This window comes from Buteo buteo, chromosome Z, assembly GCF_964188355.1.
Source record: "Buteo buteo chromosome Z, bButBut1.hap1.1, whole genome shotgun sequence".
Lineage (NCBI taxonomy): Eukaryota > Metazoa > Chordata > Aves > Accipitriformes > Accipitridae > Buteo > Buteo buteo.
The window spans coordinates 69,270,467-69,282,403 of NC_134204.1; positions in this window are offsets into that span (position 1 = coordinate 69,270,467).

Below are 11,937 nucleotides of genomic sequence, written 5' to 3' on the forward strand. Positions count from 1 at the left end.
AGAAAAGAAAAGGAAAATAACAGCAGCAACTTAAGAACTGGAAGTACAGTAAAACAGTTGTTTTCTATTTTGACTGAAAAGGGGGGGAAAAAGGAGGTGAACCAAGGAAAAGATCAGCCATACAACAGAGAACATATTTGGCTTGACTGTCATCTACAGTGTTTCTGAATGAAAAAAGTCCCTAAAGCAAGTGTAAAAATACTGTTTCATAAAGTCCCTTTGAGAAGCCCCTTACAGTGCTCATGCCAGGTGCACGACCCTACATGAAAAGCAGGACTAATGAGAAAATTGTTTCGGAGGCTGGGGCCAAGTCTTCAAACAGGTTTGTATGTTGTCTCCCACCACAGAATTTCTCTCCTGCTTGCTTGTAGGATATCACCACAGCTCACCACCTTATCTCCAGAAAAATGAAATAATGATGTTAATGGGCCGCCAGCCCTGAGAGTCTGAAATAGAACAGAACAGAATAGAATAGAATAGAAAAGAATAGAATATTTCAGTTGGAAGGGACCTACAGTGATCATCTAGTCCAACTGCCTGACCACTTCAGGGCTGAACAAAAGTTAAAGCCCATTCTGAACCTCAGCACTGGTGGAAAGCATGGCATTGACTTAGAGATGCCCTGGAAGATGCAGAAAGAGGCTTGCACGAGTTATTCTGGCAGATCTGTGACTGCTACCAGTGTGGGTGCTGCAAGGACACAGGCACCCAGCAGTGTACCACCAGCATATGGAAAACATGTCAGTTGTGCCTTTTCCAGTATGGTTCTAGATTAGTTAGTGTTTGCCCGTGTCAGGGATTATGTTGAGCTAAACTGAGGGACAGCATATGGCTGTGCTGCTACAACAGTGCAGCGCTAGGCTAAATCACTCTATGCCTGCTCCTCTCAGCAGGAAATCAACTGTGGAACAAGGTGTTTGTTGCATCATTGCAGCTAGTTAAGTGTGCTAGTGGATGCAGAAGAACCTGCTTTTCTCCCTGTGCAAGAAGTGGAGGTTTATATCCATGTGATAGAGAAGACAGTTCTAAACTCAGAAATTTTGCAGAAATAAAAAGAGATTGACAGAGAAAAAACATGGTTTTTAGGTTGCCAGTTCTTTAGCACATCTTCCTACATGCATATTCACAAGGCAGATCTCCCTCACTTGTGCTATACTACCTACACAGGAGGAAATGATCTAGAACTAATTCTGCTATGACTGTTATCAGAGCAGATATTTTCCCTTGTGATACCTAATACTCCAGCAAACTTGTTAATCATGCAGGCAGAGTGACCTATTTCTGAATTGAAAAGGAATACAAGGTAACTATGTTATTACTACAGACTTGTTTTTACCAGCTGCATGTGTTATTTAAAACTAGGTTGTGTGTAAAGAGCTGGGCATGAAAGGGTATGACAAACAAAACTCAATTATATGTCAGATCTTTAAATAAAATAAATTCTGCTCAGTTGAAACGTGCACATGTGAATTAGTCATTTGGTATTTAACTAACATAGTAATCAATTTAAAGGCTCCAGACATTGGAGATTTTATTTATCCATTTATTTCCTACTGCCCATCTGGTGTGCATGCCAGAAATGGTAATGTTCAACAAGCCAAATGAAAAAAGTAAAAAAAAAGCCAGACTCATTCTATGGGGTTTGCTTTATAAGGCGTCCCCTTCAGAACCTCTTAGGTGGAATTCAAGTCCATTGCTTAATTTTTAAATATGATAGGGATAAAAAATTAGCTTTTTTGATCATTTAGGAAATATTCAAAGATTCTGGAGATTATTCCATTAGAGTGCACATAGCACCCTTGTCTGCTTATCATAACATATCAGCTTGACCTAGTAATGATTACATAAATAAGTGTAACTAATTTTGAGACTAATCTCTTCATACTATGTGTCCATGGCTCTTATTCCAGGCAATGGAATTAAAGATAGATAGCATTTTGCAGGACTCTGCAATATTCCTCTAAAACTAGTCATGGAAAGCTCAAAACTAACAAGCAGGATGTGAATTCAGTGACGCCTACTTAAAAAACAAAACAAAACACAGCCAGAAGAGTAAATAGTGCTCCACTTTTATAGTAGCTCAATAGCTGGAGCACTTGTCCAATGGTGGTGTTGGACACTGCCTACATCTTACATTAAGCAATAACTTAAAATCCTGAAACTGTCCTCAGAGCAGGTTTTGATAGGTATGTCAGCCTGCTGCCAGCCAAATGCCAAGGGAACCAAACGCCTCTTATATCCTCTCTCTTGTTCAATCAGTGAATGCTTAACTAGTCTGTGCTAAATGGAAGTTCCAGTCTCAGGAGAATGGGTCAAACCCACTTTCTTTCACATAAATTAGCCTTCAGATTATTGGTTACTCTTTGAGAAAGGCACAAAAGATTGACGTATCAAGAAAAGAAATGAGCAGTTTTTCATTTCATGTGTATACTATTCAACGTTGTCCAGTACCAAGTACTCCCGTACTGAGATGTAGGATGAAGGTTGGAGGAATGACAACTGTATTTTCCTAAAAAGGTTATTGCTGCTTTGTTTTTGGAGGGAAAAGAGAGTTGTGAATCCTGTGTGCAAGCTGTGCTTTCCAGTTACAGTGAATGTGGTATGTGATTCACAGAAAAGAATGAAGTTTGATTTGCATAGCTGCACTATGTATTTTTTATGGCCTAACGTAGGAAGTTCTGAGTTCAGGGAGACATATTTAAACTGCTCTGTGCAAGCAGTCTAACTTTGTGAGTACAACTCAGCTACGCTCAGATCCCCTTGGGTGCAGTGTATGGCAAGTAGCATTTAACTTGAGATCATGGATTCTGCTCTGGCAGTCAAGTAGTTGAGGGCCAAATTTTCAAAGGAGTATATTCAAAAGCTGTTTCAAATGTAAAAAAACTGTGGGGCAGAGATTTCTTGACAATGCTTGGTTGCCAGTGAAAAATAGAGGAATTTAACCAAAAATCAGCTAAGAAGTATCTTCTGTTAATCAAACTTGATTTGTAATCCTTGTAGTTTTAGAACAGCCTAGCAAATATTGCCAAGAAGAAAAAGGCACCTCTACTTTATACCAGAACTACAAAGGTGGAGTAAAGCTTTTTCACAACTATTTTGCTCCTTTATTCATCAAAAACTTTCCTTATCTGAAGCACTTGAAAGACTTGTTTGATAAATAATGAATATAAAAACAAATTATGAACTATGATATTAGCCATGTTTGCTTCCTCATTGTATACATTTTCTTCCTACATTAAAAAAAATAACACTGTGTCTTCTTTATATACATAAATTGAATTAACATAAGTCAGAGGTTTTGGAATACATTTTAAAAATTGTTACAGACCTTAATTGTTGCCTTTAGAAATTTTCTAATTGCTATAGGTAACTAATCTCACTTTCCAAATTCCCTTTGAGTAATGTCATGCAGGATGGATGTATCATAATTCTATGTAATGCAGTACATTCTGTTAAGTGTGGTATTAATGGCTTTACAGTTGGAGAAAGAAGAGAATTGTGCACAAGAGGAAGGTACAAGAAAGCTCATGGAATATAAAGTGCCTTGGACAACTTGAACACTTTAGTACCAGCGTTGTGACTCTAAGTAATAAGAAGTAGACAAAATTCTACTCCTACACAGCCCTGCTAGCTAGTAGAGGAAGGCATGGGGAGACAGTAACCACTACATCTTTTCAAATAGAGCTGTGGGTAGGGCCCTCCTACTGCTCCTGCTCAACACCAAAGAGCATAGTTTAAAGCCCTAGTACCAAACAAATGCTCTGAAATCATCTAATTAGATGCTTGCTCAAGTACTGGTCTTTATACAGGTCTGCACTGTTACCTCACTGACAAAATGTTTTCAGCTAAGGCTAAAAAAGGAAGCAAAGAAAAATATCTCTTTGTTCATTGTTGCAAGAATTTATGGATTTGTGCTTAGAATAAAATGAATATTTTCTTTTAAAGAGTGAAACAGCGATGAAATTCAACAGGACAAACTCCTGCTGTGAGGTTACCTTTTTCATTATGTCATTTTCATCTATAATAGCCCTGGGACTTTGTTTCTTCAACTGTCTCACACAGTCTGGAATTTAACATCCTATGGTCTCTGCAGCAGTTATACATTTTTATGTGGGAAACACCCACTTAGTAGTGGTAAATCATGAGGCCAGCCAGCTTTTATAATCAGATTCTTTAAAAACCTTTTGTATAAAGGATATTGTAGGAAAGGCATCAATAAAACATTAATGACCTGTGCTTCCAATCTCAAACAGCAGGAACACACACATTCAAGCAGCTCAGTTTCCATCTCTGCTAGAGACTGTAGCAACATGAGCACTTCTGTACATTATGTTGTGTAAAGTATTTTATTTTCAGCAACACAAAATACAACACAAACTTCAGTGGGAATCCTGGAATATTAAATACAGGGCTTTTTTTTTAAAGCTATGTATTATTTATTTACTTGCATAGCACCATCACAAAGTAATCCGAGTGTAAATGGTTCCTCTTCATTGAGGGTAGGAAAAAAATAGACAATTCTTTAGCTTTGGTTGCGTTGTTGTTCATTGTAAATCAAGCTATGGGTAAAATTCAACATGTTGCATGATAATCATTACTGTTCTGGTCCCCAGCCATCCCTGATATAGGCAATAAAAGTAAAAGTTCTCTGCTCCAACAAACCTTTAAGTATTTATAAGGGGTTTTTTATGCTAAGCAAGTACATGCAGAATATATGAGACTCATGACTTTGAGTTGATGGTGGGTGATGGTTGTGCCTACCATGCAAGTTACAATAAAAACCTTTGTTGGATTTAGTGGGCAAGTGTGTCTGGCTGAAGCAAATGATGAAACAAATAAGAGTGGTGCCGGATCAGAGTGAGGCTCAGTTTAACTCTCCCAAACCATGTCTGCTTGTACTGTGTTCGAGCTGTTATGGGGAAGGTGACTCATTTATGTACATTAAAATGGCCAGAGAGTCTAGAAATAGATTAGTATACTTGAATTCGCGAGTCAGCACCCTGGCTCACTCTTTGTTTTGCTCCCTCCGTACCAATTCCACTGTTACATCAACCACAGGGAAGCTGAACAATGTGAAACCCTATTGTTGGATGAGATTCCCTGAAACTGTTGCACTGATAAGAGCATGTTGAATTATCTTGGAGCTTTTCTTACAAGTTAACTAAGAATAAATTCCTTTTTTTTTTTTTTTTTTAACTTTCTCCTGTCTATTTGTTAGTATCCATGTACTTACTATTAGGTCATGACTTTATTTTCTTTTTACTAAATCTCAACAAGCTACAGCTGCCCATTAAGAGCAGGATAGAAGAAAGTAATTCCAGTGGCTTTTATAACACTAAATAGATCTTTTTGGATTTAAGTGCCTTAATTATGTGGAAACCAAAACTGCTACCTATGATGAAATTCACTGTCAGTGAACTATTTAAAGAGCAATGCAGGTGGGATAAACAAGATGTTCCCTGTTGCAACAACAAGGAAGGAATATTGAGGTTTCACATTTCCTTGCTTTTGATTATTTGGCAACATATAATTGGTCTGTGTAGAAAATGCCATGCTCTCCTACTTCTCATATCTAGAAGGCAGCTCAAAAATAAGTTCTGGAGAGTTGCCATCATTCACCTCAGCCCACGAAGAGTTTAGATATGGCCAAACATAAAAGTACCTGCATTAATGACTCTCTTTAAATAACATGAATGAACATAATTATTGCTTTTGAATTTACATGCAACCATACAGTGCATTGCTTATGTGTGTAATACATAGGCACTCATAGTATCTGAGGGGTGTGAGAGAGATCATATCTGCCTTGCTATAATATTTCTAATAGTGAAGAGTGAAAGAAGGAATATAAGAAAAAGAGCAAGCATGGAAAAATAATCCCTTCATGATATTTTATTGCAGCCAGAGGGTTAAGTATTTTGTAAGCTGGATGTTACATTCAGGTCGTTGTTTTGGAAAGGGTGCAGATGGATCTGTCCTTAATGAATTTGGCTTATGCTTTTTTGAAGATTTTTATGCTTTTGGCTCTGTGCAGTGACTGACTCAATTTATTTCAGTGATGTGTAAAGAAGTCCTGCACTGAGGCACCAGAAAAAGTAAATTTCTTCCCTCTCACAGCAAGAAAATAATTAGACCATGAACCTGAGTAAAAGTTTAGTTCCCTGTCTGTATCTATCTATCTCAGCTATTGATCCTTGCTCTGAATGTAACAGCAAAAACATATGTAGCCCTATACCTACAATACTTCCATCTTCTAAGTATCAGGAGCATTTAAAATGCCATTGAAAATATCAAAGGTAATGGAAATTTTATAAAGTAAATTGCTAGCACCAAATTAATTCCTTGTGTCACTGCTGAAATCAGTGAAGTAACATCAGAGAGGAATTTGGGGCATGATTTTTAAAATACTATGTAGCACAAATTAATTGTACACCAAAGGCTTTTAAACCATGTTAGATAAGCTACACAGTCAAGGGTAATCTTATTATAGTGAAATGGTAACATTAGAACTACATTACAGAGAATTTAATTCTGCTCCTATGTGTCATATTTAGGTGCTCATTATCTTCATTTTCTGCCCTACAAAAGTGCAGTTGAAGCTAAAAACACACTCACTTGCATCTACCACTTCAACATACTCTTGATTTTGTAGTGTAATTTTGATCATGGTCAGAAAAGAAACACAGTCAATAAGAAACAGACAGGTTGTGTTTTCAATGCACTTCTGCCTTGCCAGCCATCCCCTTTGCCCCAAACTCTGTAATGAAAGAGATATGGAGTGAACAGTAAACAATTTAAAAAGCCCACTTTGGAGAAAAATTAGAAATCAGCTAACAAAAAGTTACAGCTCAATACATCTATAAATTTCGAAATAAAAGGAAAACAATAAGGATGTAAAAGAGAATTGATCTTTTTTGAGATAAAATAAAGATGGGATCACTAATGAAGAAAGAAAGTGTAACTTGCTAGTAGAGGTGCCCATGGCGACACTATCAATTCCACATTGTTGGGGCAGCATTAAGGTAGAAAGGTATATAGTCAATGTAAAGAACTTCTTTTATATTTGCTTTTGATTTTAAAGTCATTCACTGTTTTTTTGTTTCTCCCTAGCATTGTTAGACCATGCTGAATTGCTTCTTTAAAGGTCATCCTCTAATCAACGAATGTGAGAAAAAAATACAAAGGAAGGAGACAGAACTGAAGAACTAGGATGTGGTAAACTGGAAGACGATCAAAGGATAAAGAAAGGGGTTTAAAAAATTGATTTTTTTTGCTGATACATTTGCAGGGAGTATGTCAAAATACTGTTTGTTAGAGGAGTTGCTGTATGCTTTTAATAATGTTGAAATCCTCTCCACTTTGCAGTCAGTAGTTCTGCTATTTACCTTGTAGTTCTGGATCTGGAGGAACATGACGTCAGAACCTCATCCCAACTTGCTTTTAATACATCATATTTTATGCATGGCAAATGAAGGATAGTCTGGTTTTGGAGTATTTACTTTGCAGGTCTTGGGGGCTCTGTGTGTGTGTGTGTTTGTTTGCTTTAAATGTGAAGTTGCTGAAAGGGAATAAGTAGTGCTAATAGATGAACAAGATTTCTGAGAATCAGTGTATACAAAAATGCAGGGACCAATGAGTTGGAAGTCAAGTGTCCATTTTTCTTCTGGAAAGGTGGAAGGCAAAGCTATAGTTTTATTTTACCCATCTAGCCCTGACAAATCATGTATGCATTTTTTATCACAAAGAGCACATAAAATGAAAAGGCAAGGAATGCATATGGGAAGAACTAAATGTGGACAGGATTAGCAGGATTCAGTCATGCACTGTAAAGATCACTTCTCACTGTTCTCCACCTTGGGTAAAAAAAGAGCTTAGAGAAGAATTGTTTCTTCTATGCAGATCTGTATCTGTATTGGTCTTGTGGCATCTAGCACAATTTTGATGCTGACCTCCAGGTATTACTATTTACTTTTTTTAAGTTCAGATGTAGGGTGATAAAAATAGTCTTTCCATCAGAAACAGGACAATAGTAATATGCGTATTGGCTAGTAGCTAGACTTTTGTGGACAACTGTGGAAATTAAGTTTGTCAATTAGGAAAAGAGAGCTGCAGCAAACAACATATTTTCTTCCATGGAGACCAAAATGAATTTAAATATGAGACCAAAGATTATTTCATGACATCTTGTGATATTAGGAAAAATATAGGTGAAGTCTTGATTTATTTTTTTTAAAAATACTGGGCCAAGAGGAAAGGCAAGCAAAAGTTGGACATTAAAGGGAGAATAAAGTATGATTAATAAAAAAAAAAAGTTGGATAGTAGCTGTAGAATGTATATATATATATATAAAAGACTGCAGAAGAAAGCACATTTATGAAAATACAAAAGTACAAGCAGTAGGGTCTGCTGACTCCCCAAGTTTCTAAGTATTAAACCAGTGTGACATTGACTGTGAATACTCTTTCTCTGGGAGAGTACTTCCTTTCAGTTTATTAAGAAGTTGTTTTCAACACAGTTATTTTATCTGAATCTTACTCTTTGTTTTAATGTGTGTTCTAAAGCAATTCGTCCAACCTGTGAAGAAATAGATTCTTCTGAAAACATCAAATCTGGTCACTGGCTACCTTTGGGGAAGTTCATATCTGAGTCCAGATTGTAAGCTACTCCCTTTACTTCCATACAGCATTATGTTATGATATTCATAATATATGGGATTGGAACATATTTGCTAAAAGATCTAGAACTAGAAGAAATTAAACAAAAGAAGAAAACAGTAGGTGAGGCAGTCCTGAAACAAACCTTAAGAACCTATGCTCAGTAAAATGTGCTGTAAAGGGAGACAAGTTGAGGAACTGGAACTGTAAGTATTTTAAAATGCATGAGACAGACATTAATTAACATTTTTGCAGACTTTACTAACTTCCATAAGAGAGCCTTCACAGTATCCCACTATAAAACAGATATTACATCTCAGTTGTCCCCCCCAAGTCAACATAAATAAATAAAAACAAATGTTAAAGGAAAACTCCTGCTGCTTATTATTCTTATTATCTTTTGGTTTGGTTTGGTTTGGTTTTATTATTTATGCAACATGATCCTTTTAAAGATATATTGATTATTTTAAGAAAATGTTATACAGTTTGCTTTCATAAAGTTCATTTTACAAGGTACTCAGTACCCAAGAGGAAAAATCTCATTGCAATGTGAAGCTATAATGTAGCACTAGAACATTGTAAGTAGTAATGAGTAAATCTGAAAAAAACCCCCTTTCCCATTTGGATCAACTCTCCAGGTTATACTTTTCCAAACAAATTAGGGAGGATAGCTCACAAAAACAAGCTTTCCCATGTGACTGCTGATACATCCTGTGTAGAATGTGGAAAAATAACACAATATCTTTTTTGTCATATTGTTTAAACAATTTAATTTCTAGCCCTAAACAGAGAGTTCAGAGTTCTAATTTTGAATGCATATATATATATATATGTACCTATGTATATATATTTTAATTCTCAAACTTCTTTTTTCTGCTATATGGAAACTTGTGTAGCTTTAAGTTTGCCTAATATATTTAAAAAATTCATAGCTATAGGAGATAATTCACTTGGTTTCAAGAAGAGATGCAACACACAATAAGTATGATGATGGCTTATGTCATCTGAAATGTGTAGTATTTCCACAAAGAGGAACCCAGCAACAATATTAAAGTGAATGGCACTTCACAATCTTTTCTGACGTACCTGGGTTAGGACTGCAATACTGGGCCTTTAATCTGCAAAATGAAGTCTTGCAGTGGGAAAGGAGCTTGCAGTTGCCTGGTGCAAGGAGCTGCTCACAGCAGGGTCAGCCATAGGGTCAGACCAGGCTGCTCAGGGCTTCATCGTATTGGAAGCCTGCACAGCCCCCAGGCAGCCTGTGCCACCACTTGCTTAACCTCACAATTTCATGATCATAGTTCAAGAAGTACTTACTGCATGGAAAAATAGGAGTCCCAAGTGTTATTTTTTTTCTCTGGATTACTTAGGTCTATTGATTAGATTAGATTGATTATTGATTGGTAACTAGAAAATGCAACTAGAATTATAAAATATAGCTCTATCTTTGTCTATGTTGATCCTTCACCAAGTCTTCCAAAGGTGATGCTCTTCAGCATACTCAAGTTGCTTGTGTGATGGCAGGACATTCTGGCTCCTTTTTTTTATTTCTTTGGTGCAAAATGCCCTATAAATCTGTCATAGACTGTTAATTAAAAGGTTGCTTTGCATGGAGGACCTGTGGCTTACTGCAGAGAGCAAGGAAGACCTCTCTGTGGGATCTGTTAGGTTCTCATTTTAAAGCAGGAAGAGGAACTTGGGGTGTGACTGCAAAAAGCATGTTCTATCTATCTGCAAATATCTGACATTATCCCCAGGGATTAGAGGCATTATTAACTTAGTGCATCTGGGTCTGTTGTGTCTCATACTGACACTCTTCCTTTGAGTAAAATTTTCAGAGGAAGTCAGAACTGTTACAAAGGAGAAGTAGATTTCAACAAGATTGCAGGCTGATAGGAGATAGCTCCATGGAAAGGTCAACCTAAAGGTTAGTACTGGTCAAAAAACTAGACAATATTACAGATTATTAAGAAATGAATAGTGGAAGTTATTATGCTGCTGAATGCATACCATTATCTTGAATATCAGCTGTAGCTTAGTTTCTCTCATCTTCAAGACACTGTATTAGAATCAGAAAAATTTCAGAGAAATGAGATGAGGCACACATCTGCATTAGCAAGTAACTGAACAGAGCAGCTAGTGCTAAGGACCGTACAACTACACTGTATATAGTTTGGAAGTTTCTTTTAGAGCCAAACATTTCTACTATGCACACAGTTCAAAGCCACCTTCTTGGTGCATACCTGGTCCGGTTGATTTTTTTCTGGAAGAAATCTAGGTCTTATGCATCAAAACTGTTCAATGTGCAGTAAGTAGGACAAACAGGGTTTGCTTATAAAACTGCCTTTACTACTTGAATCAGAATGTTGTAGATACAGTAGAAGGTGACCAAGGGTGTGATGTAGCTTCCACAGAGGGAACAATGAAGCTAAGAAAGCAGTCTACTGCCCAAGAGGGGTCATCTGAGAGATATCATTACATTCTTGGGTGGCATAGACAACCAGAAAAGCGATTTATTGTCCACTACTAATTCTAGTGCAAAAAACCCCTATGAGGTACTACATAAACCTAGCAGAGGAGTAGTTCAGAACAAGCAATAGAAAGGGATTCTTCTTATTGCAATAGGATCTCTGTGTCTTGGGATGTTATGGGTTCTAAAATTCTGTATAGCCTCAAGGGGAAATAAGTTAAATTTATGGAAAAAAATCCATGTAAATTTATTATATATAGAAAAAGTAGCTCTGGCTCAGCAAGTTCCTTAACTGAAAATTGTGGAGACTGGGGACATTTGGGAAGTATCATGTCCTGGTTTTTCTGTTCTAGTACTTTTCCACCACTTGCACTTCTGCCTTGGGGCTTTCTTAGAAAGAGGATACTCAGCAAGGCAGACCTATGATTTTACAATGTTTGGTTTTTCTTACAGTAATAGAGGTTTGCCATTTGCATGTCACTGGTTGGGTGTCCATCTAATTCTTCGAGTTCATGAGTGCTTTCGGTAATGGTTTCTGATCTTAATGATCACTCAGAATTGAAATTTCACTTTAATAAGGCAGAAACTGTTGCAAAGACAGACACATTCCAAAACCCAGGTATCATTTAGTTTTGTAGTGTCTGCAGTTCAGATTTAGACTGGATCTAGGTTCATATTTAATGAGCAAGCTAATGAATTACAATTGAAACAGTAAGCTAATTCCTCCTAACTTACAGAAGTAAAATTAAATTCTCTTAGTATGTGTTTCAAAACATTGGAATCAGAAAAGAAATACAGCTGCATTTTATTTC